The following is a 22,738-nucleotide window of genomic DNA, read 5'->3' on the forward strand; positions in this document are numbered from 1 at the left end:
GAAATATTCACTTTTATTATTGGTATATTATAAATAGGTTGCCATTAGTTGTTTTTTTTTTGTGATAATATTTTTTGTAAACCCAAATTGTGTAGTTTTATCTATGGCCACTAGAGGTCACTGGTCACCAGCAATCTAGATACAAGAAGTTCCTCCTACCTTCTTCCAGTCTCTTCAATTAGCATTTCCTTAATTAACATCATCAAATGATGATTCTCTGTACAGGCCAACGACAACGCTTGCAAAGACAAAAAAAAAAAAAAAAACCAACAAAACAATAAGCTACAAAAGATGGAGATTCACTACATGCAATATATCTCGGTGGCAAGGTATAGTGCAAACAAATATTATTTGGGGTAAAATAAAATATTGGGATTGAGCTTTATTAATTAGCAAAATATACAGGAAAAGAGACAATGTATTCATTGATTGTGGGTCATAGATTACAGCAAGTAATCACATTACACAAAGGGGAATGTGTTTGTTTTATATAAGTGTCTCCATAGTATTAACAAATAAGAATACTTTGTTGATGTTTAATTTGAAGGGAATGTCTTATAATTATGTTAAGACAAAGGCAGTTCAATATGAAATGCATGTAACACCTAAAATAGCAGGTACTCTGTTTCATCCAGTAGTTTATTACAATTTAGGCCTTTGGTGACTTGTGTTTTATTGTCAGGCCTTTGAAAGATTTGCACTGATCCAACGCCTGACCTGGCTGCTAAGGGGTTAATGTTGAAATGGTTAATAGCTTAGTTTAGGGATGAGGAAGTGTTCAGTCAGTTGTATAAGGGGTGATACCAGGGATACAGTGATGGCTAAACAGTCTGTCTACTGAAATGACTGCAAATTTACATTAACACATGGCCTTGCAATATTACCATTAGTTTTAGTTTTTTTTTAAAGTCCCTTTTGTTTATCATAGCATTTATATTGGGATCAGGCTACACCCTGCGTTATTAACCCCGTTTGGGATCAACTACATTGCTTGAAATGCAATGATAACAAAGGATTTTCTTCTCCTTGGTCAGGAAGGGGTTAACTTGCATAGAAGGCTCATTAAAACCTGTGTAACAATCATGCACATTAGCAGTGATATATCGCTTTTAGGCTCCCACAAGCTCTTTTATATCGTCTGAATTCTATTTTACTAGAGCATTTTATATTTGCCTTTTTTTCTTTCAATAAACTGCTACAATTAGTAAAATGTATTAATATGTGTGATATCCAATCTATAGGCAATCAGACACAGTACGGTCGTTTTCCTTAAGTGATTTTTGTTTTTGGCATCATCTTATGACATATCAGTTACTAAATTCTGTTTTTTAAATTATAATTTAAAATGTGCCACGGGTGGTATGGCAGACCTCATAAAGGTGTAACGGGAAAGAAGGGGTTACAATCTTGCGGCATTGGGATCTGTGGACAAATTTCAATAGGGAAAGGTGAGAGTTTTATATACTACTAAGACTAGGCCACAGGGCTAACCAATCCATTGTACTGTGGATATAAATTATGTCACCAATTTAGAAATTAATATAGCTTTAAAATAAAAACACAATTAAAAGAAATTACTATAATTGTACCAGTCAGTGAAAGCACTATATTTGAATATTTCCATGTTATTGGTTTCTTAATTCTTTGACTTTTAGAGATTTTTTTTCCCCACTGGAAAATATACCACATTTAAAAACGAATGTGATGTTTTAGTATAAATAGGACATTAATAATAACGGTACCATCCTTCTGATACACAGATCACTATATTTCGCCAACATCTTGTACCACCCGAATCACATTCGCCACCACACTTCGGTAAAAAAAAAAAAAAAAAAAGTTCCTTTTCACTAAACACTTAATGGTGAATTGAAAACTGAAATATAACAGTTAAGCAGATATAACTAATATTTTTATTTTATGTTAAAAAAAAAATCTTAACCCCTTAAACTCCGCTATAGCCACAGTTTAGCTGTTGTTTAATCTAAATATAGCATTTTGTGTTTGAATTCTGTACAGTTCGGGTTTAGCGAATGAACCTTTTAATTTCACATTTCCAAGAAATAAACCAGCATCTCAAAAATAATCCATCCCATAATGAGTCCTTGTGCACGACATATTTCTATAGGGAGACTGTTTTCGGTACTTATCACCGGATTTGCACTAAATTCTCATGGTACTAAGAATCATGGCTAGTTCGGCTGATAGTATTGCTTTCCTCTCGAATAATAAAATGAATGTATTAAACTTTGGGACTGAGTCCGTTAGCATTAGAAAACTATTTTAGTCTACAGTAGATTTTTTTTTTTAATCTATGCACGATTTTGTTGATTTCTTTGTTTTGTGTTTTTACACAAGACTCAGAGAGAGAGAGAGAGAGAGAGAGAGAGAAAATAGATCGTTAATTGCATACTCAATCTAACAGCTGTTACAATTAATTAATTGCAGTGAGCTTAATTATTTTATCAATTGATTTTTGAATTCCTTAAAAACACATCGGTCTGTCTAATTTTAAATCAACATTTTCCCTTTTTTTTTTTTTTGGTAATTTTTTTCCTTCAATTGTTTTCGCTGAATATTTTCCTAAATTGTACAAATTTCACAAAACGATATTTCAATTATTAGCTCGCAATTAAAGTACACAGCTTGCAATATATAATAATTTTCCCATCTCAAAAATAACCAGTTATATAGGACTCGTCTCAAACTCTAATTTTATGATTTTGATATAACCAACTTAAATTGAAAGATGTGCACAAAAAAAATGCACAATAAGGTAAAGTGATAAACTAAACAAAGCTAGGTAAATTAAACATAGATTGATAGTTTAATTTACAATAGTTTACAATATTTTTATTATTTTGTTCGATCAAACAATTAGTTTTTTTTTTTTTTTTTTTTTCTCATTTAAAAAAATCTAATTGTTTAGTGAGATGGTTCTGAGCTCACACCATACAGGTGGACTAGTGAATTAGTGCATTTTCTTCTAGATTTGGTTTTGTTGACTGGTGGGATGTTGATGTAATTAACCTTATTTCACTGGTTAATTTAGATTATTATTTTTTTTATTTCTCTGATTGAAGATTTAGTTAAACAATATTTTCTGGATTAGATTGTCAGATTTGAAACCAGGCAACACATGTAACTGTATACAACCTGACTTAGACATATGTTATCCAGAGTTTTTTTTTTAGACCACCCAGAATTATTACTAAATGAGAATGCATTATTAATCCCATTAATCTGGTAATCCTGTTTTTTGGATTGTCAGTAGTGTAGTTTGAATGGCACAAGGTATAATTTTATCATTGGACAGCCAATTGAGACATACATGAAAATGTATCGTTTCAATTCTACTCTAATTGTACTGAATAGCTAAAATATGAAGGGATTGTATTACTAAACAGATTTATAGCATACATTCAATCTAAAAATCACAAACAAAAAGTCAGGTTGGGTATGGACGCTGCTTGCTTTATGTAGCTATGTTTTTAGCTTTTATTATTTCAGTGTTCTGTTTGGTAAATAAACTTGGATTCATTATAACGATGCCAAACAAGCATTTCTAATCCTCCCAAGGGCTGAACGATGTGTGTGTGTGTGTGTGTGTATGTGTATGTGTGTAGTATGCATAACTATATGAATACACAGAGTATATATATATATATATATATATATATATATATATATATTCATATGTGCATATGTGTGCGTGCGTGTGTGTATGAAATATATATGTATATAGATATATATTGATGGTTTTTTTTATTTTAATCCACATTACATTGTAAACTGTATATTCTAAACTATAGATTCATATATAGATTGATATTTTTAACCCTTCTTTTACCCCCTTTATGGAAGCCTCCCGCCACACACACACACTTGTTTAGGAGATAGTAGTAGTTTATATGAGCAGAAGTTTTCAGTGGAACAGGTCACGTGAGCCAGCGCATGTACCCATGAGTGAGTGCTAAGGGGACTAATTAACGCGGCATTGTGACGCAACGCGTCACAAATAACTCATTGCATCATTTTTGTGTTTTGAGATTTTATTTTTTTTTTTTGTCTTTTTTTTTTTTTTTGTTACCAGGGAAGGTCAATAATAAATGGGCACTAAGGCAGTATCCTAATTCAGTTCCCCCATATATACCCATTTTGCAGTGAGTGGATCTGTGGAAGCCACACCTTTTCATAAGGATATTGTTTATCTTGTCACATGGGGGCATTCTTCTCTTTCATTTATTTATTTATTTATTATTTGGGGGAGTGTCAGGTGACTTCCCTAGAATACTGTGCAGGGATCACAGACTGTATAATTAAAAGACAATTACAGTATTGTACTTGATAGCTGTCAGGCAACAGTCATAAAGAAAGCTGCTGGATGTAAAAAATAAACATATAAAGATATAAAATCATTCTCTGAATTATTATTTTTTTAAAGTTGTTACTGTGTATTGAACTATTTTTTTTTAAATATATTATTAATTTTTTATTAAACAAAAAAATATCTATATCTCCATCCACAGTGTGTGATTTGTCAGCGACAAGTGATATTTCGTTGTTGACATTACTAAAGGTACTTAAATATCTACCATTGGACAGCGGATGGAGGTGCTGTGTGATGGGAGGTGGAACTGCAGCGTCTTAATCATTAAACTCAAACTGGGGACCAGAAAGTAAATTCTAGCTGCACAAACCAATGCACTGAACTGCTTATTGTCCCCATTTAGAGAGGCTTGCATGTGTAATAAGCCTAACTGTAGCAACAGCTCATTTCCTTTATCCTATGCCATTCTGGGCAGTTGGAAGTTGGTGCACAGAGAGCCATCTGCCTCTCTCCATCGGTGTGTAATCAACTAAGTCCAGGTTAAGGCGTCTGGGTGAGATTTTTTTTTTTTTTCTTCTTGGGATTTGAAACACAGACCTGTCCTTTTTATCCAATGCCTGACAAAGCACTGACTGGTCCTGGAGACCTTCACAAAGCTTGGAAGTAGTCACCAGGAGAACATATGAGGGCCTGCACTCCGGTTGGCATTATTATGGGTAAGTAGATTGGCATGAGCTGAGCCCTTAACCAACATTCATTGTGAACCTCCTTTAGCATCATTTAAAAGTGTCAGTATCCTCTTTATGATGTAACACGGAATTATCCAATAATATATATATATTACCTTATTTACAGATATCCATATATGTAATTTTTATGATATCTGAGCCCCGGGCATATGCACTTCTTATTGACCAGCAGATAATATTTATTTATACTAACTGATATCAAAATTGAAGGATGACACAATTGTTGTTTTATATCTCAAATGAAACCAGCACAGATTTTTCAGCAGGGGTTTATATGACAATTTTATTAGGCAGTTAGTGGATGTGTATTCTTTTCTTTCAAAGATGAACATCTGGGTTGACTGCAAAGAAACCACAACAAAATGAATGCATTGACTCGTTTAAACGTTTAAAGGGTGGCTTTTGACATTGCTGTAGACAATTTAGCCTGTTGATTTAATTATAAATATTTTGTTTATTTATGAGTCAGTGTTGAGATTTCAGTAAAATGTAACATTGGATAAAATACATACAAACAGGTATAACAGACACAAACAGTGTGTATGATAAAGCTTTATATGCCTTACAGGTAAACAGGTAAATTAGCTATATATTTTTTTTATAGTTCCAGAGGGGTGTGTCAAATGAGTGCCTTACCCTTCTGGCACATGCAGGGTTAATATTACTGATTTGAAATGTTTTACACAATGGGTTGAGTGCATCCCCTTTACATTTTCTTTCTGCTATGTGCTTTGAAAGGTGCAATACGCCTTGTTGCTGTTTGATTTGTCAATAAAGGTTATATTCAGGTGCTATTCTCTATAGGATCGATGTTTCTCTGTATATATGTGATATAAAATGACTGATGTATTTTAAACCTCATTCTCCAGTCTGCCTGTGGTCTAAAGGCATTGCAGAGCCCTGTGGCAATCAAAGAGTGTAAATGGTGTTATTAAGTGGTGGCTTTGAACCAAAGTGTGGGATGGGCTGTAACTCTTTGGTGCCAGAATCCAGCTACTGCTTGGAGGGCTTGAGGGGGGCTCATCCCAAAGCTGGTCAAATATGTTACTAATTTCCATTGCAAGGACAGGCAGATTGGGCAGACTCTTGGCTTAGCTAGTGTTAACTAGTGAGACCTTCAGGGGTTCATTAGAGCTTAGGAATCTAGGAGGAACCAAATGGAGTCTACATGTTTCACTATATCCCTCCTGAGATGGTTTCATTTTCTCCTTAATGGAGAACCTATGAAGCAACACGCAGAACTCATTTCATTGCACCTGGGCGATGCTGTCTATTGTTAAGGATTGTGGTGGTGATAATGATGATGATGATGACTTATTGCCATAATTGTATTTTTCCTTTTGATATTTGATGGGGATGCAGAAAGTATACAACACACGAACAGACACACATTGGCACAACATACACACCACATACATACACACACACTCTATCTATCTATCTATCTATCTATCTATCTATCACTATCTATCTATCTATCTATCTATCTCTTTCTGTGTGATTTTGCAGTCACTATAGAAATAGCGCAACAAAATAGTGTAGACACTGTGATATTTCGTCCAGTTATTCGCTTCCCATAAAACTACAAATAATGAGTTTAAAATAAGATTTTCGTTAATTTACACCAAACGGAGTGGGATTCGAATTAAATCCCGCTAGTTACAATAGCAAACAAACAAAACAATGAGTCGGTAAACAATGGAAAGAAATTCACCGAGAGTGTGTTTAATAAAATAGATTTATTGACCTCAATGTGTCTTTTTTAAAAATAATATATCCGCCATTTCAACATTAACAGCTCATTAATTATTTTGAATATCTGATGCCATCATTTCTCAGATAACTGGCATTAAAATGTCCTGTCCTGATGGCTAGGTGACACAGATATTTTATTTCACCCAAAACTCGAATCGAAAATGTAAGTGCAGCTGCCTCTACCTATTAAATGTGATAATTACAGGTCTATTTTTAATTGTGAAAAATACATACAGTCCTGTAAGGGTTAAACCATGAAATGTGACATTCGCTGTTAACAGTAACTAATAATACATTGTAAAATAAATATTTAAATATTATTTTTTTACCTGCACAAAAAATGTATTCAGCCCAAATCCTGAGACGTGTTGTAGTGCCTACTTTTGGCCAGCAGGTGGTGCTGTTCTACCACAGCCAACCGTGCTCAGTAGAATTCTACTGAGCCAGCCATTCCACCCCCTCTCTCTGTATAGCCCCTTGGCCCCAACACCAGAGCCTTGAGCTTCAAAGATCTAACCGTCTTCCAACCACCCGCTGAGCCGAGATCTAGGCAATTATTTGCTGGAAGCCCACGAATGCTCCAAAGCTGAGGGAGCAGCATTATGCACAAGATAATTGCAGTTGTTTTTGCAATTCGTTTTGCAACACATTTCTTTAAGTGGAGTATAGGCGGTTGAAGTCCATCAGTGCAGACCAAACCCGAGATCTTCAGCGAAATTGATGTGCCTCTCTCAAATCCAGACTTGAAGTCTGCTAATTAAGCCTGTACAGGAGGGTCAATTTTATATCTACATGAATAATACAAGTATATAAATATATATATAATTTTATTTACTCCACCATGTTTGTTTTGTCCTGTCATCCCTTTAGCTATTTCTGTCGAGAGATGTCACAATGTATCTCAAACGATGCTTGCACTAAGACATGTCACAATGTATCTCAAACTCTCATTTCCAGCAATCAGTGAGCTTGATACATATTAACAGAACTGTAATTTCCAATTGAATAGGATTAATTAAAAAAAAACAAAAAACATTTTTTTCTATACAAGTCTGTTGGATTTCGTTTTTATTCGTTTAAAAGCGGGAGTGTCCAACTATTTACAAATATAAATCGATTTATAAACTTATATTCTCCATGATAAAAATACCTTCACCTGCCCTATATGTTTAATACGACCTACAGACAACCTTTATCAAATGATTGTAAATAATTCAATTAAAAGAGTAATTTTCACAAAATCTTTGCTAAATCTTTTACCAATCACCTCCAACAGTGAAAAAATGATCAATGCATGCTATAGCATATATCATTATTAAAGTGTTGGGGAAAAAAAAATACATTCTAGATTTTAAAAAAAATACAAACCTAATTGAATTTAGAGTATATATATATTTTTCTAATCCGTTTATAAAATAAAATAAAATACGCCGACGGTTTGTGTATTCCTGTGTGTGTTTTAAGATGTGTATCTTTTAGAAGAAAAAAAAAAGGATATTTTATTAATAATATTTTGTTTATTAATTCATGCGTAATAGTGTTTGAAAAAAAAAATAATTTATTTAAAATTAAAGAGACAAAACAAAACCTCAACAATGTATTTTCAAAGGTTGTAAATCTATGACATGGGACGACTGCTGTCTATAAATGGCTGCAAAGGGCAAAAACAAACACATCACTACTAAAAGAAAAATCAAGCCAATCTGTAATTAATGAAAACACATTTATTTATTTTTATAAATAAATTTGCCCAGACAATACAGGCTGTGTTATTGGATGGCACAAGGTGTGTTTTAGATTCCCACAAGCTAATGAAGAGAGCATTACTGTGATTCGTTGATTACTGCAATTTAAAATGGGTTTGTTCTAGTCATGGGCCTGGTACACTGGCAATATTAAAGGGCCAGTAGTTGATTAGTGGAGGGTGGCAGTGCCAGTTAATGCTATATGTGAATGTATGACAAGAGTGATTTTTTTTTTTTGCTTCCTGTGACTGTGAAAGAGGCAGACATGTCTTGTAGGGTGTTCAAACTGGTTTAAAAGTCAGGTGTTTGGATGGGATGAAACTCTTATTCAAATGCCAGTCACTTGGTGCTGTGATTCGCAGGGACAGAGTTGCCTGGCTGTCTGGCAATGGATAGGAGGAGTAGGAAGGAGGGAGGGCAGGGGGAGAGAGGAGAGAGGGGGAGACAAGGGGGAGCGGGTTCAGGCACCGCAAGCACTAGAGGCAGAATGGGACATAGCTGTGGCCCAGGCAAATAGGGCACAGGCCCAAAGAGAGAACAAATGGCGAGGATACCTGCTCTCTGGGCAGCCACAGCATCCAATCCACGACCTACCCCCGCGGTAAGCACCACCAGCTCTGGGTATTGTGGGAACTGGGCAGCACTGTGCCAGGGGATACTGGGGGACCAACACCTGACGTCTATGGTACCGGCAACTGTAGGGGACTTACACCTGTGTCCAGTAGCGCACACGCACACACACACACACACACACACACAAACACATCTCTCTCTTTTTATATATATATATATATATATATATATATATATATATACAGCTATAGATTTCTACATACACACACATACATATATCTATATAGATTTCTACATTCAGACATTCATATATCTATATTTTTATATGCATAGATTTATACATCCACACATACAAATATATCTCTCTCTATATACAGACATAGAGATATACATACACACACACACACACACACACACACACACACATATATATACACAGACATAGATTTATACATTTATATATATATATATATATATATATATAAATATCCATATATATATATAATAGCCATATGTTTCGATAGATGTATACATCCATGTATATATACAGTTATAGATATACAGTAATAGATTTATATATATATATAACTCATGCACTCAATACACTCAATACATTATTCAAATACATTTTTTTATAGCTGTGAGTGTATATATATATATATACACACGTACAAATACACATACACACACACACACACACAGAGATTTAACTGTATATACCTGTGGACTAAAGAAAACAAGGACAAAATGTCAAATATGAAAAGATAAAAATAGATAGTGTATACCTGTATAGAGTATATGAATCACTGATAGTGTGTGTGTGTGTGTGTGTGTGTTTGTGTGTGTGTGTATACATAGTTTGTCGGTAATTTGGTGACGTGTTAGGAACATGAAATTGCTGTTTGTAAATAGGAAGAAAATCCCAATTTTTTATTTTTTTTACTCGCCTTACCCATGGTGAAGGCTCAGACGGTTTGGATGCGGAGCTCTGCTCAGATTAATCTATCAGTTTTTCATATTTAGACTTATTCAATGCCTGTGCCATTAGTACAATATCCACATGTATTTGCATAACGGTCTATGGGGAGGGACACGTTTTGTCCAATGTAAGCCTACAGGTAAGTAATTGAGCGTAATGAGAATGTCGTAGACATGCGCCTCTATTGTAATCTATTGAACATGCTCTGTATCCTTGTCCTTTGCATTAGTTTGACTTCAACAATTAATAGACCAAAAAAAAAAATTAGAGAGGGAAAAAAAATATTCTAAATATATCTAAACATATATTAATATACTGTACATATATACATTCATAAAGCATAAAACCATACATACATTCAGAGAGACACACACACAGACACACATATCAATACATATATTTGTGTGTTTCTGTGTGTGTATATTTTTTGTGTCTGCATTCATTTCCCTAAGGCCTCTGAATTGTATTGTTGAAACACTGTATCTTTTGTGACTACCACCCTGGCATTTTACAGTCGAATATAGTTATTTTGTGTCGTGCTATTATAAATGCAACAATGAAATATTCAATATTCGAATATTGTTTTCCGACTGTCTACAAAATACACCAATATTTTTTAGAAATCATTTATGCAGTTTATTAAAAGAAGAAAAAAAAAAGAGTCGAATTTTATTAACATATACTGCAACCGTAATGCTGCTCTTATTGTGCCATATTTATAGTAAATTTCTACATATCCATATCGAGTACTTACACACTATATGTGCTTATAGTGTGTAGACAATGCAAAGCATGAGTTATTGTTGCATTAATTAAATAGTATCGGTTTAATACAAAAATAAGCACATATAGACTAAATTTAAAATCATACATACTTCCCGAGGGTGCATTCATTTTTTTATACTAAATAATGAAAATAAAGCAAATAAATAAAAAAAAAAATAAAAAAAAAAATAACATAAATTCGAGATAGCACAAATCAACTTATTAATGGCACACAATTTGCTAAAATACAGAACATTTTCTTTAAATTAATTTAAAAAAAAAATAAAATAAATAAAAATAGATATTTTAACCATGTGAGTGCTACAGGGTTGAGCAAGTAAAATATTGTTTTAAAATGAGTTGCCCACCCCTCTAGTACTGAACGGGTTAATAATAAATGGGGGGCTGGGGGTGGGGGGTAAAAATGCAAATATACCTTTACATATGTATCAGTATTTAATAATAATACAGAGACTGGAACCAACTGGAGCAGGAGAAGGGAATGGCGCAGTGGTGATGTTATTATTCATAGATAATCCAAGCCTTTATAACCTGGTCCTCTCGCAGGCTGGTCCCTCTCAGCAGCTCGGAAAGCACAGCATCCTATCCTCCCAGCGGGTCTGCATTTTCTATCATCGTGGGGATTTTCCTTTTTCCTTCCTTTTTTTTTTCAGTCTTCATTTTATTTTAATTTTTTTTAGGGGATTTAATTAAAAAAAAAAAAAAAAAAAAAAGAATAATAAAAATAAGAATAGATATATCATTCATCCCCTCCCCCCTGCAAATGCAAAAGGTTGGGAGCCTGGATCCAGGACTGAACAGGATTAGCATATTTTTTAATGCCCTAATTTCCTTGATGTATGTAAATGGTACCCAGGCTTGCAAGGCGGGTGACGTCAGAGGAGCTGAGCGTGGAAGTGGCAAAGGAGGCAGAGCTATGACACAGCCCCACTCATAGGGAGGGAGTGATGGGAAGAAGGGATGGAGTCAGTGTGGAAAGTAAGTGAAGCTCCTGGAGGCATAGCACAGCCTTGTATTATCACTGCACAGCCATGGAGAGCCAGCTTGCACACACACAGGCAGCAGCTAGGGATGGCCAAAACAAAGGGGAGAATTCCATATTTTCCAGGACTACAACCCCCATGATGCTCTGCCAGCTGGCAAAGCACCATGGGAGTTGAAGTTCTGACACTGCTGAGGATCTAACATTTTGCCATCCCTCTGGTAAGATCTACAGGTTCTTACTTGCCCTAATAAAGGTGCATTATAACACAGAAAGACAAAGAAAACAGGTGTGTGCATAATCACATGTATGTATGTATGATCATGCTAGAGGTGTGTCCATGTGAGAGGGCTGCCTTTTCTGTCAGTAGCCTTGGTTTTCCTTTAACACTGCTATGGCTGTGTCATTTAAACACACCCTGCATTGTTACAGTGCCACAGCTCCCCAGCACCTTCACGGTTAAGCAGGAGATGGAATTCTTCCAACGTTAACTCTTTATTATTTTATTTATGTAACAAAAAAAACAAATTCAGAATAAAAACATAACACAAAGGAAAGAGTGATTCAGAGAACAGAGCCTTGTTGCAAAGTACAGGATCGATTCGGAGAAACACCAAATATTTATTGATCTGTGTACATTCACACGTGGCCATGTGTATCTCCACACATAGATTAGCAAATCTGCAGACTTAGATCAGTGTGGTTCCACACATGTATATTTATATTCATTATTATTCTATCCAAGCGGATATAAAGCAGATCTTTATATCCCAACAAATAATCTGTATATAGATAGTGCTAGATCAGTATATGTCCCCAAATAATCTGGATATAGATAGTGCTAGATCTGTATGTGTCCCCCAATAATCTGGATATAGATACTGCTAGATCTGTATGTGTCCCCAAATAATCTGGATATAGATAGTGCTAGATCTGTATGTGTCCCCTAATAATCTGGATATAGATAGTGCTAGATCTGTATATGTCCCCAAATAATATGTATACAGATAGTGCTAGATCTGTATGTGTCCCCAAATAATCTGGATATAGATAGTGCTAGATCTGTATATGTCCCCCAATAATCTGGATATAGATAGTGCTAGATCTGTATATGTCCCCAAATAATCTGTATACAGATAGTGCTAGATCTGTATATGTCCCCCAATAATCTGGATATAGATAGTGCTAGATCTGTATATGTCCCCAAATAATCTGTATACAGATAGTGCTAGATCTGTATGTGTCCCCAAATAATCTGGATATAGATAGTGCTAGATCTGTATGTGTCCCCAAATAATCTGGATATAGATAGTGCTAGATCTGTATGTGTCCCCAAATAATCTGGATATAGATAGTGCTAGATCTGTATATGTCCCCAAATAATCTGGATATAGATAGTGCTAGATCTGAATATGTCCCCAAATAATCTGTATACAGATAGTGCTAGATCTGTATGTGTCCCCAAATAATCTGGATATAGATAGTGCAAGATCTGCATGTGTCCCCAAATAATCTGGATATAGATAGTGCAAGATCTGCATGTGTCCCCAAATAATCTGGATATAGATAGTGCTAGATCTGTATGTGTCCCCCAATAATCTGGATACAGATACTGCTAGATCTGTATGTGTCCCCCAATAATCTGGATATAGATAGTGCTAGATCTGTATATGTCCCCAAATAATCTGTATACAGATAGTGCTAGAACTGTATGTGTCCCCAAATAATCTGGATATAGATAGTGCTAGATCTGTATGTGTCCCCCAATAATCTGGATATAGATAGTGCTAGATCTGTATATGTCCCCAAATAATCTGGATATAGATAGTGCTAGAACTGTATGTGTCCCCAAATAATCTGGATATAGATAGTGCTAGATCTGTATATGTCCCCAAATAATCTGGATATAGATAGTGCTAGATCTGAATATGTCCCCAAATAATCTGTATACAGATAGTGCTAGAACTGTATGTGTCCCCAAATAATCTGGATATAGATAGTGCAAGATCTGCATGTGTCCCCAAATAATCTGGATATAGATAGTGCTAGATCTGTATGTGTCCCCCAATAATCTGGATATAGATACTGCTAGATCTGTATGTGTCCCCCAATAATCTGGATATAGATAGTGCTAGATCTGTATATGTCCCCAAATAATCTGGATATAGATAGTGCTAGATCTGTATGTGTCCCCCAATAATCTGGATATAGATAGTGCTAGATCTGTATGTGTCCCCAAATAATCTGGATATAGATAGTGCTAGATCTGTATGTGTCCCCCAATAATCTGGATATAGATACTGCTAGATCTGTATGTGTCCCCCAATAATCTGGATATAGATAGTGCTAGATCTGTATATGTCCCCAAATAATCTGTATACAGATAGTGCTAGAACTGTATGTGTCCCCAAATAATCTGGATATAGATAGTGCTAGATCTGTATGTGTCCCCCAATAATCTGGATATAGATACTGCTAGATCTGTATATGTCCCCAAATAATCTGGATATAGATAGTGCTAGAACTGTATGTGTCCCCAAATAATCTGGATATAGATAGTGCTAGAACTGTATGTGTCCCCAAATAATCTGGATATAGATAGTGCTAGATCTGTATGTGTCCCCAAATAATCTGGATATAGATAGTGCTAGATCTGTATGTGTCCCCAAATAATCTGGATATAGATAGTGCAAGATCTGTATGTGTCCCCAAATAATCTGGATATAGATAGTGCAAGATCTGTATGTGTCCCCAAATAATCTGGATATAGATAGTGCAAGATCTGTATGTGTCCCCAAATAATCTGGATATAGATAGTGCAAGATCTGTATGTGTCCCCAAATAATCTGGATATAGATAGTGCAAGATCTGTATGTGTCCCCAAATAATCTGGATATAGATAGTGCAAGATCTGTATGTGTCCCCAAATAATCTGGATATAGATAGTGCTAGATCTGTATGTGTCCCCAAATAATCTGGATATAGATAGTGCTAGATCTGAATATAACCGGACATGTATCTCTATATACTAGATCGATCTGTATGTGACAATACATGTATCTCTATACATTTGATAGAGCTGTATGTCTCACATGTGATCTGTATATAAGGATTTTTAGATCTTTGTGTCTCCATAATATTATATTATAATATTATATTATAAATGCAATTCCAGAATAATGTTTTACAGAGGGATGTGTATATAGATATATAGATCTACAGATTTATGTTTCCACACTCTGACCTGTATAATGCTCTGTAAATAGCTACATTTATAGACAGTAGGCTGTGTTTGTAACCAGCATAGAAGATAAAATGGGAGAATAATTGAGAAGAGACGGGGGATGTATGCATGGATCATTCCATATTTGCCCAAGGCATGTGTCTGGCAGCCTTTTGATATGACTAAAATCATGTCATTGGAAATACGTGCTTCTCCTTTCACTGGAGAATGACTGAAGGATGGATAACGTATATACAGTGTATTAGCAGTGAGTGTGGAAGGAGGGAGCCAGGTATATACAATGTATCAGCAGTGAGTGTGGAAGGAGGGAGACAGGTATATACAGTGTATTAGCAGTGAGTGTGGAAGGAGGGAGCCAGGTATATACAGTGTATCAGCAGTGAGTGTGGAAGGAGGGAGCCAGGAATATACAGTGTATTAGCAGTGAGTGTGGAAGGAGGGAGCCAGGTATATACAGTGTATTAGCAGTGAGTGCTGAAGGAGGGAGCCAGGTGTATACAATGTATTAGCAGTGAGTGTGGAAGGTGGGAGCCAGGTATATACAGTGTATTAGCAGTGAGTGTGGAAGGAGGGAGCCAGGTATATACAATGTATCAGCAGTGAGTGTGGAAGGTGGGAGCCAGGTATATACAGTGTATCAGCAGTGAGTGTGGAAGGAGGGAGCCAGGTGTATACAATGTATCAGCAGTGAGTGTGGAAGGAGGGAGCCAGGTGTATACAGTGTATCAGCAGTGAGTGTGGAAGGTGGGAGCCAGGTATATACAGTGTATCAGCAGTGAGTGTGGAAGGTGGGAGTCAGGTATATACAGTGTATCAGCAGTGAGTGTGGAAGGTGGGAGCCAGGTATATACAGTGTATCAGCAGTGAGTGTGGAAGGAGGGAGCCAGGTATATACAGTGTATCAGCAGTGAGTGTGGAAGGAGGGAGCCAGTTGTATACAGTGTATCAGCAGTGAGTGTGGAAGGTGGGAGCCAGGTATATACAGTGTATCAGCAGTGAGTGTGGAAGGAGGGAGCCAGGTATGTACAGTGTATCAGCAGTGAGTGTGGAAGGAGGGAGCCAGGTATATACAGTGTATCAGCAGTGAGTGTGGATGGAGGGAGCCAGGAGTATACTGTGTTTTAGCAGTGATTGTAAAGAATAGTCCAGGTATATACAGTGTATGAGCAGTGAGTGTAGAAAGAGGGAGCCAGGAGTACACTGTGTTTTAGCAGTAAGTGTGGAAGGAGGGAGCCAGGTATATACAGTGTATCAATAGTGAGTGTGGAAGGGGTGAGCCAGGTATATACAGTGTATCAGCAGTGAGTGTGGAAGGTGTGAGCCAGGTATATACAGTGTATCAGCAGTGAGTGTGGAAGGTGTGAGCCAGGTATATACAGTGTATCAGCAGTGAGTGTGGAAGGTGTGAGCCAGGTATATACAGTGTATCAGCAGTGAGTGTGGAAGGTGTGAGCCAGGTATATACAGTGTATCAGCAGTGAGTGTGGAAGGTGGGAGCCAGGTATATACAGTGTATCAGCAGTGAGTGTGGAAGGAGGGAGCAAGGTATATACAGTGTATCAGCAGTGAGTGTGGAAGGAGGGAGCCAGGTGTATACAGTGTATCAGCAGTGAGTGTGGGAGGAGGGAGCCAGGTGTATACAGTGTATCAGCAGTGAGTGTGGAAGGTGGGAGCCAGGTATATAAATTGTATCAGCAGTGAGTGTGGAAGGAGTGAGATTGGTATATACAGTGTATCAGCAGTGAGTGTGGAAGGGGTGAGACAGGTATATACAGTGTATCAGCAGTGAGTTTAGAAGGTGGGAGCCAGGTATATACAGAGTATCAGTAGTGGGTGTAGAAAGATGGTCCAGGTATATACAGTGTATCAGTAGTGAGTGTGTAAGGTGGGAGCCAGGTATATACAGAGTATCAGTAGTGGGTGTAGAAATATGGTTCAGGTATATACAGTGTATCAGCAGTGAGTGTGGAAGGGGTGAGACAGGTATATACAGTGTATCAGCAGTGAGTTTGGAAGGTGGGAGCCAGGTATATACAGTGTATCAGCAGTGAGTTTGGAAGGTGGGAGCCAGGTATATACAGTGTATCAGCAGTGAGTGTGGAAGGTGGGAGCCAGGTATATACAGTGTATCAGCAGTGAGTTTGGAAGGTGGGAGCCAGGTATATACAGTGTATCAGCAGTAAGTGTGGAAGGAGGGAGCCAGGTATATACAGTGTGTCAGCAGTGAGTGTTGAAAGAGGGAGCTAGGTATATACAGTGTGTCAGCAGTAAGTGCGGAAAGAGGGAGCCAGGTATATATAGTGTATGAGCAGTGAGTGTGGAAGGTGGGAGCCAGGTATATACAGTGTATCGGTAGTGAGTGTGGAAGGTGGGAGCCAGGTATATACAGAGTATCAGTAGTGGGTGTAGAAATATGGTCCAGGTATATACAGTGTATCAGCAGTGAGTGTGGAAGGGGTGAGACAGGTATATACAGTGTATCAGTAGTGAGTGTGGAAGGGGTGAGACAGGTATATACAGTGTATCAGTAGTGAGTGTGTAAGGTGGGAGCCAGGTATGTACAGAGTATCAGTAGTGGGTGTAGAAATATGGTTCAGGTATATACAGTGTATCAGCAGTGAGTGTGGAAGGGGTGAGACAGGTATATACAGTGTATCAGCAGTGAGTTTGGAAGGTGGGAGCCAGGTATATACAGTGTATCAGCAGTGAGTTTGGAAGGTGGGAACCAGGTATATACAGTGTATCAGCAGTGAGTGTGGAAGGTGGGAGCCAGGTATATACAGTGTATCAGCAGTGAGTTTGGAAGGTGGGAGCCAGGTATATACAGTGTATCAGCAGTAAGTGTGGAAGGAGGGAGCCAGGTATATACAGTGTGTCAGCAGTAAGTGTGGAAAGAGGGAGCCAGGTATATATAGTGTATGAGCAGTGAGTGTGGAAGGTGGGAGCCAGGTATATACAGTGTATCGGTAGTGAGTGTGGATGGTGGGAACCAGGTATATACATTGTATTAGTAGTGTGTGTAGAAAGATGGTTCAGGTAGATACAGTGTATCAAAAGTGAGTGTAGAAGGATGGCCCAGGTATATACAGTGTCTCAGCAGTGAGTGTGGAAGGTGGGAGCCAGGTATATACAGAGTATCAGTAGTGGGTGTAGAAATATGGTCCAGGTATATACAGTGTATCAGCAGTGAGTGTGGAAGGGGTAAGGCAGGTATATACAGTGTATCAGTAGTGAGTGTGGAAGGGGTGAGACAGGTATATACAGTGTATCAGCAGTGAGTGTGGAAGGAGGGAGCAAGGTATATACAGTGTATCAGCAGTGAGTGTGGAAGGGGTGAGACAGATATATACAGTGTATCAGTAGTGAGTGTGGAAGGGGTGAGACAGGTATATACAGTGTATCAGTGGTGAGTGTGGAAGGGGTGAGACAGGTATATACAGTGTATCAGCAGTGAGTGTGGATGGTGGGAACCAGGTATATACATTGTATTAGTAGTGTGTGTAGAAAGATGGTTCAGGTATATACAGTGTATCAACAGTGAGTGTAGAAGGATGGCCCAGGTATATACAGTGTCTCAGCAGTGAGTGTGGAAGGTGGGAGCCAGGTATATACAGAGTATCAGTAGTGGGTGTAGAAATATGGTCCAGGTATATACAGTGTATCAGCAGTGAGTGTGGAAGGGGTGAGACAGGTATATACAGTGTATCAGTAGTGAGTGTGGAAGGGGTGAGACAGGTATATACAGTGTATCAGCAGTGAGTGTGGAAGGAGGGAGCAAGGTATATACAGTGTATCAGCAGTGAGTGTGGAAGGGGTGAGACAGGTATATACAGTGTATCAGCAGTGAGTGTGGAAGGAGGGAGCCAGGTATACACCGTGTATCAGCAGTGAGTGTGGAAGGTGGGAGCCAGGTATATACAGTGTATCAGCAGTGAATGTGGAAGGAGGGAGCCAGGTATATACAGAGTATCAGCAGAGAGTGTGGAAGGTGGGAGCCAGGTATATACAGTCTAACAGCAGTGAATGTGGAAGGTGGGAGCCAGGTATATACAGTGTATCAGCAGTAAATGTGGAAGGAGGGAGCCAGGTATATACAGTGTATCAGCAGTGAGTGTTGAAAGAGGGAGCCAGGTATATACAGTGTGTCAGTAGTAAGTGTGGAAAGAGGGAGCCAGGTATATATAGTGTATGAGCAGTGAGTGTGGATGGTGGGAGCCAGGTACATACAGTGTATCAGCAGTGAGTGTGGAAGGAGGGAGCCAGGTATATACAGTGTATCAGCAGTGAGTGTGGAAGGAGGGAGCAAGGTATATACAGTGTATCAGCAGTGAGTGTGAAAGGAGGGAGCCAGGTATATAAAGTGTATCAGCAGTGAGTGTGAAAGGAGGGAGCCAGGTATATAAAGTGTATCAGCAGTGAGTGTGAAAGGAGGGAGCCAGGTATATAAAGTGTATCAGCAGTGAGTGTGGAAGGAGGGAGCCATGAGTGTACTGTGTTTTAGCAGTGAGTGTGGAAGGTGGGAGCCAGGTATATACAGTGTATCAGCAGTGAGTGTGGACGGAGGGAGCCAGGTATATACAGTGTGTCAGCAGTGAATGTGGAAAGAGGGAGCCTGGTATGTACAGTGTGTCAGCAGTAAGTGTGGAAAGAGGGAGTCAGGTATATACAGTGTATCAGCAGTGAGTGTGGAAGGAGGGAGCCAGGAGTATACACTGTATCAGCAGCCAGGTATATACAGTGTATCAGCAGTGAGTGTGGAAGGAGGGAGCCAGGTATATACAGTGTATCAGCAGTGAGTGTGAAAGGAGGGAGCCAGGTATATAAAGTGTATCAGCAGTGAGTGTGGAAGGAGGGAGCCATGAGTATACTGTGTTTTAGCATTGAGTGTGGAAGGAGGGAGCCAGGAGTATACTGTTTTTTAGCAGTGAGTGTGGAAGGTGGGAGCCAGGTATATACAGTGTATCAGCAGTAAGTGTGTAAAGATGGAGCCAGGTATATATAGTGTATCAGCAGTGAGTGTGGAAGGAGGCAGCCAGGAGTATACACTGTATCAGCAGCCAGGTATATACAGTGTATCAGCAGTGAGTGTGGAAGGAGGGAGCCAGGTATATACAGTGTATCAGCAGTAAGTGTGTAAAGAGGGAGCCAGGTATATACAGTGTATCAGCAGTGAGTGTGGCAGGTGGGAGCCAGGTATATACAGTGCATCAGCAGTGAGTGTGGAAGGAGGGAGCCAGGAGTATACACTGTATCAATAGTGCATGTGGAAGGAGGGAGCCAGGAGTATACTGTGTTTTAGCAGTGAGTGTGGAAGGTGGGAGCCAGGTATATACAGTGTATCAGCAGTGAGTGTGGAAGGAGGGAGCCAGGTATATACAGTGTATTAGCAATGAGTGTGGAAGGTGGGAGTCAGGTATATACAGTGTATTAGCAGTGAGGGTGAAAGGTGGGAGCCAGGTATATACAGTGTATCAGCAATGAGTGTGGAAGGAGCCAGGTTCATGCAGTCACACATTGAGCACTGCCCTTGGCAAATACAGTGAATGTAAATAAATAACAGATATTTCTTATGGGAAATACGACCTGAGGTCTTGGGGCCTCATGTGATGTGAATTGCAGAGTTTGAAGAACTTACCTATTATTATTAATAATATTATTATTGTCTCTCTCTCTCTCTCTCTCTCTCTCTCTCTCTCTCTCTCTCTCTCTCTCTCTCTCGTGCAGGGTGTGAATGATTGGTAATACACAGTGAGGGAATAATACGCTGGGTGGTTCTCAGATAACTAGTCTCATTCCCGATGCATAAAATGAGGCTGTTCTATTGCTGGGTGTAACCACATAGAGAGATAGAGAGATAGTAAAAGCCACTCTTATCTTAAAGGAGAGAATCCCAGAAACACAGCAATGATTCGTTCCTTTTAATATTTCATATTAAAATACAATGTATCTGTTTTCGTATTTGCTCTATAATTCTCTCACATCTCTCTATTTACTTTTCTTTCTCTCTTCCCGCATTCAGTATTTTAATTTGTTTTCATTCTTTGACTTCATTTCTCTATATTATTTCTTCCTTCTGTAAATGTCCTCCCTCTTATTCTCCTTCTTTGTCTGTCTGTCTGTCAACCTCTCTCTACCTATTCATTTTGTCTCTCTCCATTGCTATCACTTTTTCTGTCTATCCATCATTTTTACTCTCCCCTCTCCTCCTTTTCCCATTCCTCCTGGTTGCTTTTTACAGCCAAATTCCCCTTTACACCATTTTCTCTCTTCTTTTCTCTCCATCACACCTAATTCCCCCTCTTTATTCCTTTTCCAGGATAGTCTCTTCTCTCCCTGACTCTTTCATTATCGCCTCCCTTCACTTCTCATTAACATTCACAATCTTGAAGCCAATTTAAATTTACTCTCGTCATTCCCACCCCCCTTGTCATTTTCTCCCACGGACAGGACTCCACTCGCATTGCCTATTCTCTCATAACCTTCACGTCCATATGTGTGATTTTGCTATCCTTTCATTCATGAATTGCACAGAGAGGAAATTTAACTCTTTAACAACTCAATGCCTAGCACGGTTACTTAGATTTTCTGAGGACTGATTGCTTAACTCTTTAGATGGTGGTTTACATTTTTCATACCTTTCTGGTTCTCAAAGGGTTTAAAAAAATGTAGATATATAAAAAAAAAAAAAAATTAAAAACATTTTTTTTAAAAAATCACCTGTTTATTAGGATTTTGTATCTCAATAAAAAAAAAGAAAAATCCTCTATTGTAATATGTGATGAGATACATTAGTAAAATGCACTTATAAAAACACGATTCCTTGAATAATTTTAACAACTAAATTAATAATAAAAAATTCAATGGAACAAAAATTGAAGTGAAAACAAAAATAAAAAAATAAATGGAAAGGATCTAGTGTAACAAAATAAATAAATACAAATTCAACAAATAAACAAAAGTATACCAATAATGCAATAAGGATATAATAATAGAAAATAATAATCACACAAAAATAATAATATTAATAATAATAATAATAATAATAATAATAATAATAATAATACGTGTCTGGGTTCTAAAGTGGATTCCCAAATGTCAGCCTTTGGAGGAAGCCAGCAGTTGAGGTCTATGAGCCAGGCTCCATACAAGCAATGTTATTTCAGAGCCCAGACTTTGTAATTTGTTCCGTCTGGACTGTGAGGGGTTTGGGTGCAAATTCATTATCTGTGGCAATGCTTAACGTATAGTGGGAGCTGAATAGGAGACCGTGCCAGAAGAGAAGATCAACAATGAGGCTTCAGTTAACCGGTAACAAAAGAATTAGGGGAAACTGCTTGGATTTCAAAGCACGTCCTCCTCAGCAGAGAGGGCTGGCTCAGACCTTGTCCAGCCCCCCCAAAAAAACTTGCAGACCCCTTCTCTTGAACACTTCACTCTCTAGCCAAGGTTTATTAAGCCTATATCTCAGGTGGGAGGGCAGGGGAGGGAGAAAAATACCCCCCCCCCCCCCTTTCATTTTTTTTTTTTGTGGAAATGGCACTAAATTATATATTTAAAAAAAAAAAAAATGGGGAAAAAAGAGGAACTAAGCAAAA

At 37.9% G+C, this 22,738-nt stretch overlaps 1 long non-coding RNA gene across 3 annotated transcripts in view; it reads left to right on the plus strand.

Moving 5' to 3' along the window:
- Window positions 1-223: 223 nt before the first annotated feature.
- Window positions 224-22,738, plus strand: part of LOC134610638 (uncharacterized) — a 28,518-nt gene continuing 6,003 nt past the window's right edge. Inside the window, exon 1 of one of the 3 annotated variants that reach the window (XR_010090869.1) lies at window positions 224-329. This is a non-coding gene — a long non-coding RNA (uncharacterized LOC134610638). Of the gene's footprint in view, window positions 330-4,895; window positions 5,047-9,066; window positions 9,181-22,738 lie in introns of those variants that run through there. The other 2 variants (XR_010090868.1, XR_010090867.1) reach the window with 2 other exon arrangements.

This window comes from Pelobates fuscus, chromosome 5, assembly GCF_036172605.1.
Source record: "Pelobates fuscus isolate aPelFus1 chromosome 5, aPelFus1.pri, whole genome shotgun sequence".
Classification (NCBI taxonomy): domain Eukaryota; kingdom Metazoa; phylum Chordata; class Amphibia; order Anura; family Pelobatidae; genus Pelobates; species Pelobates fuscus.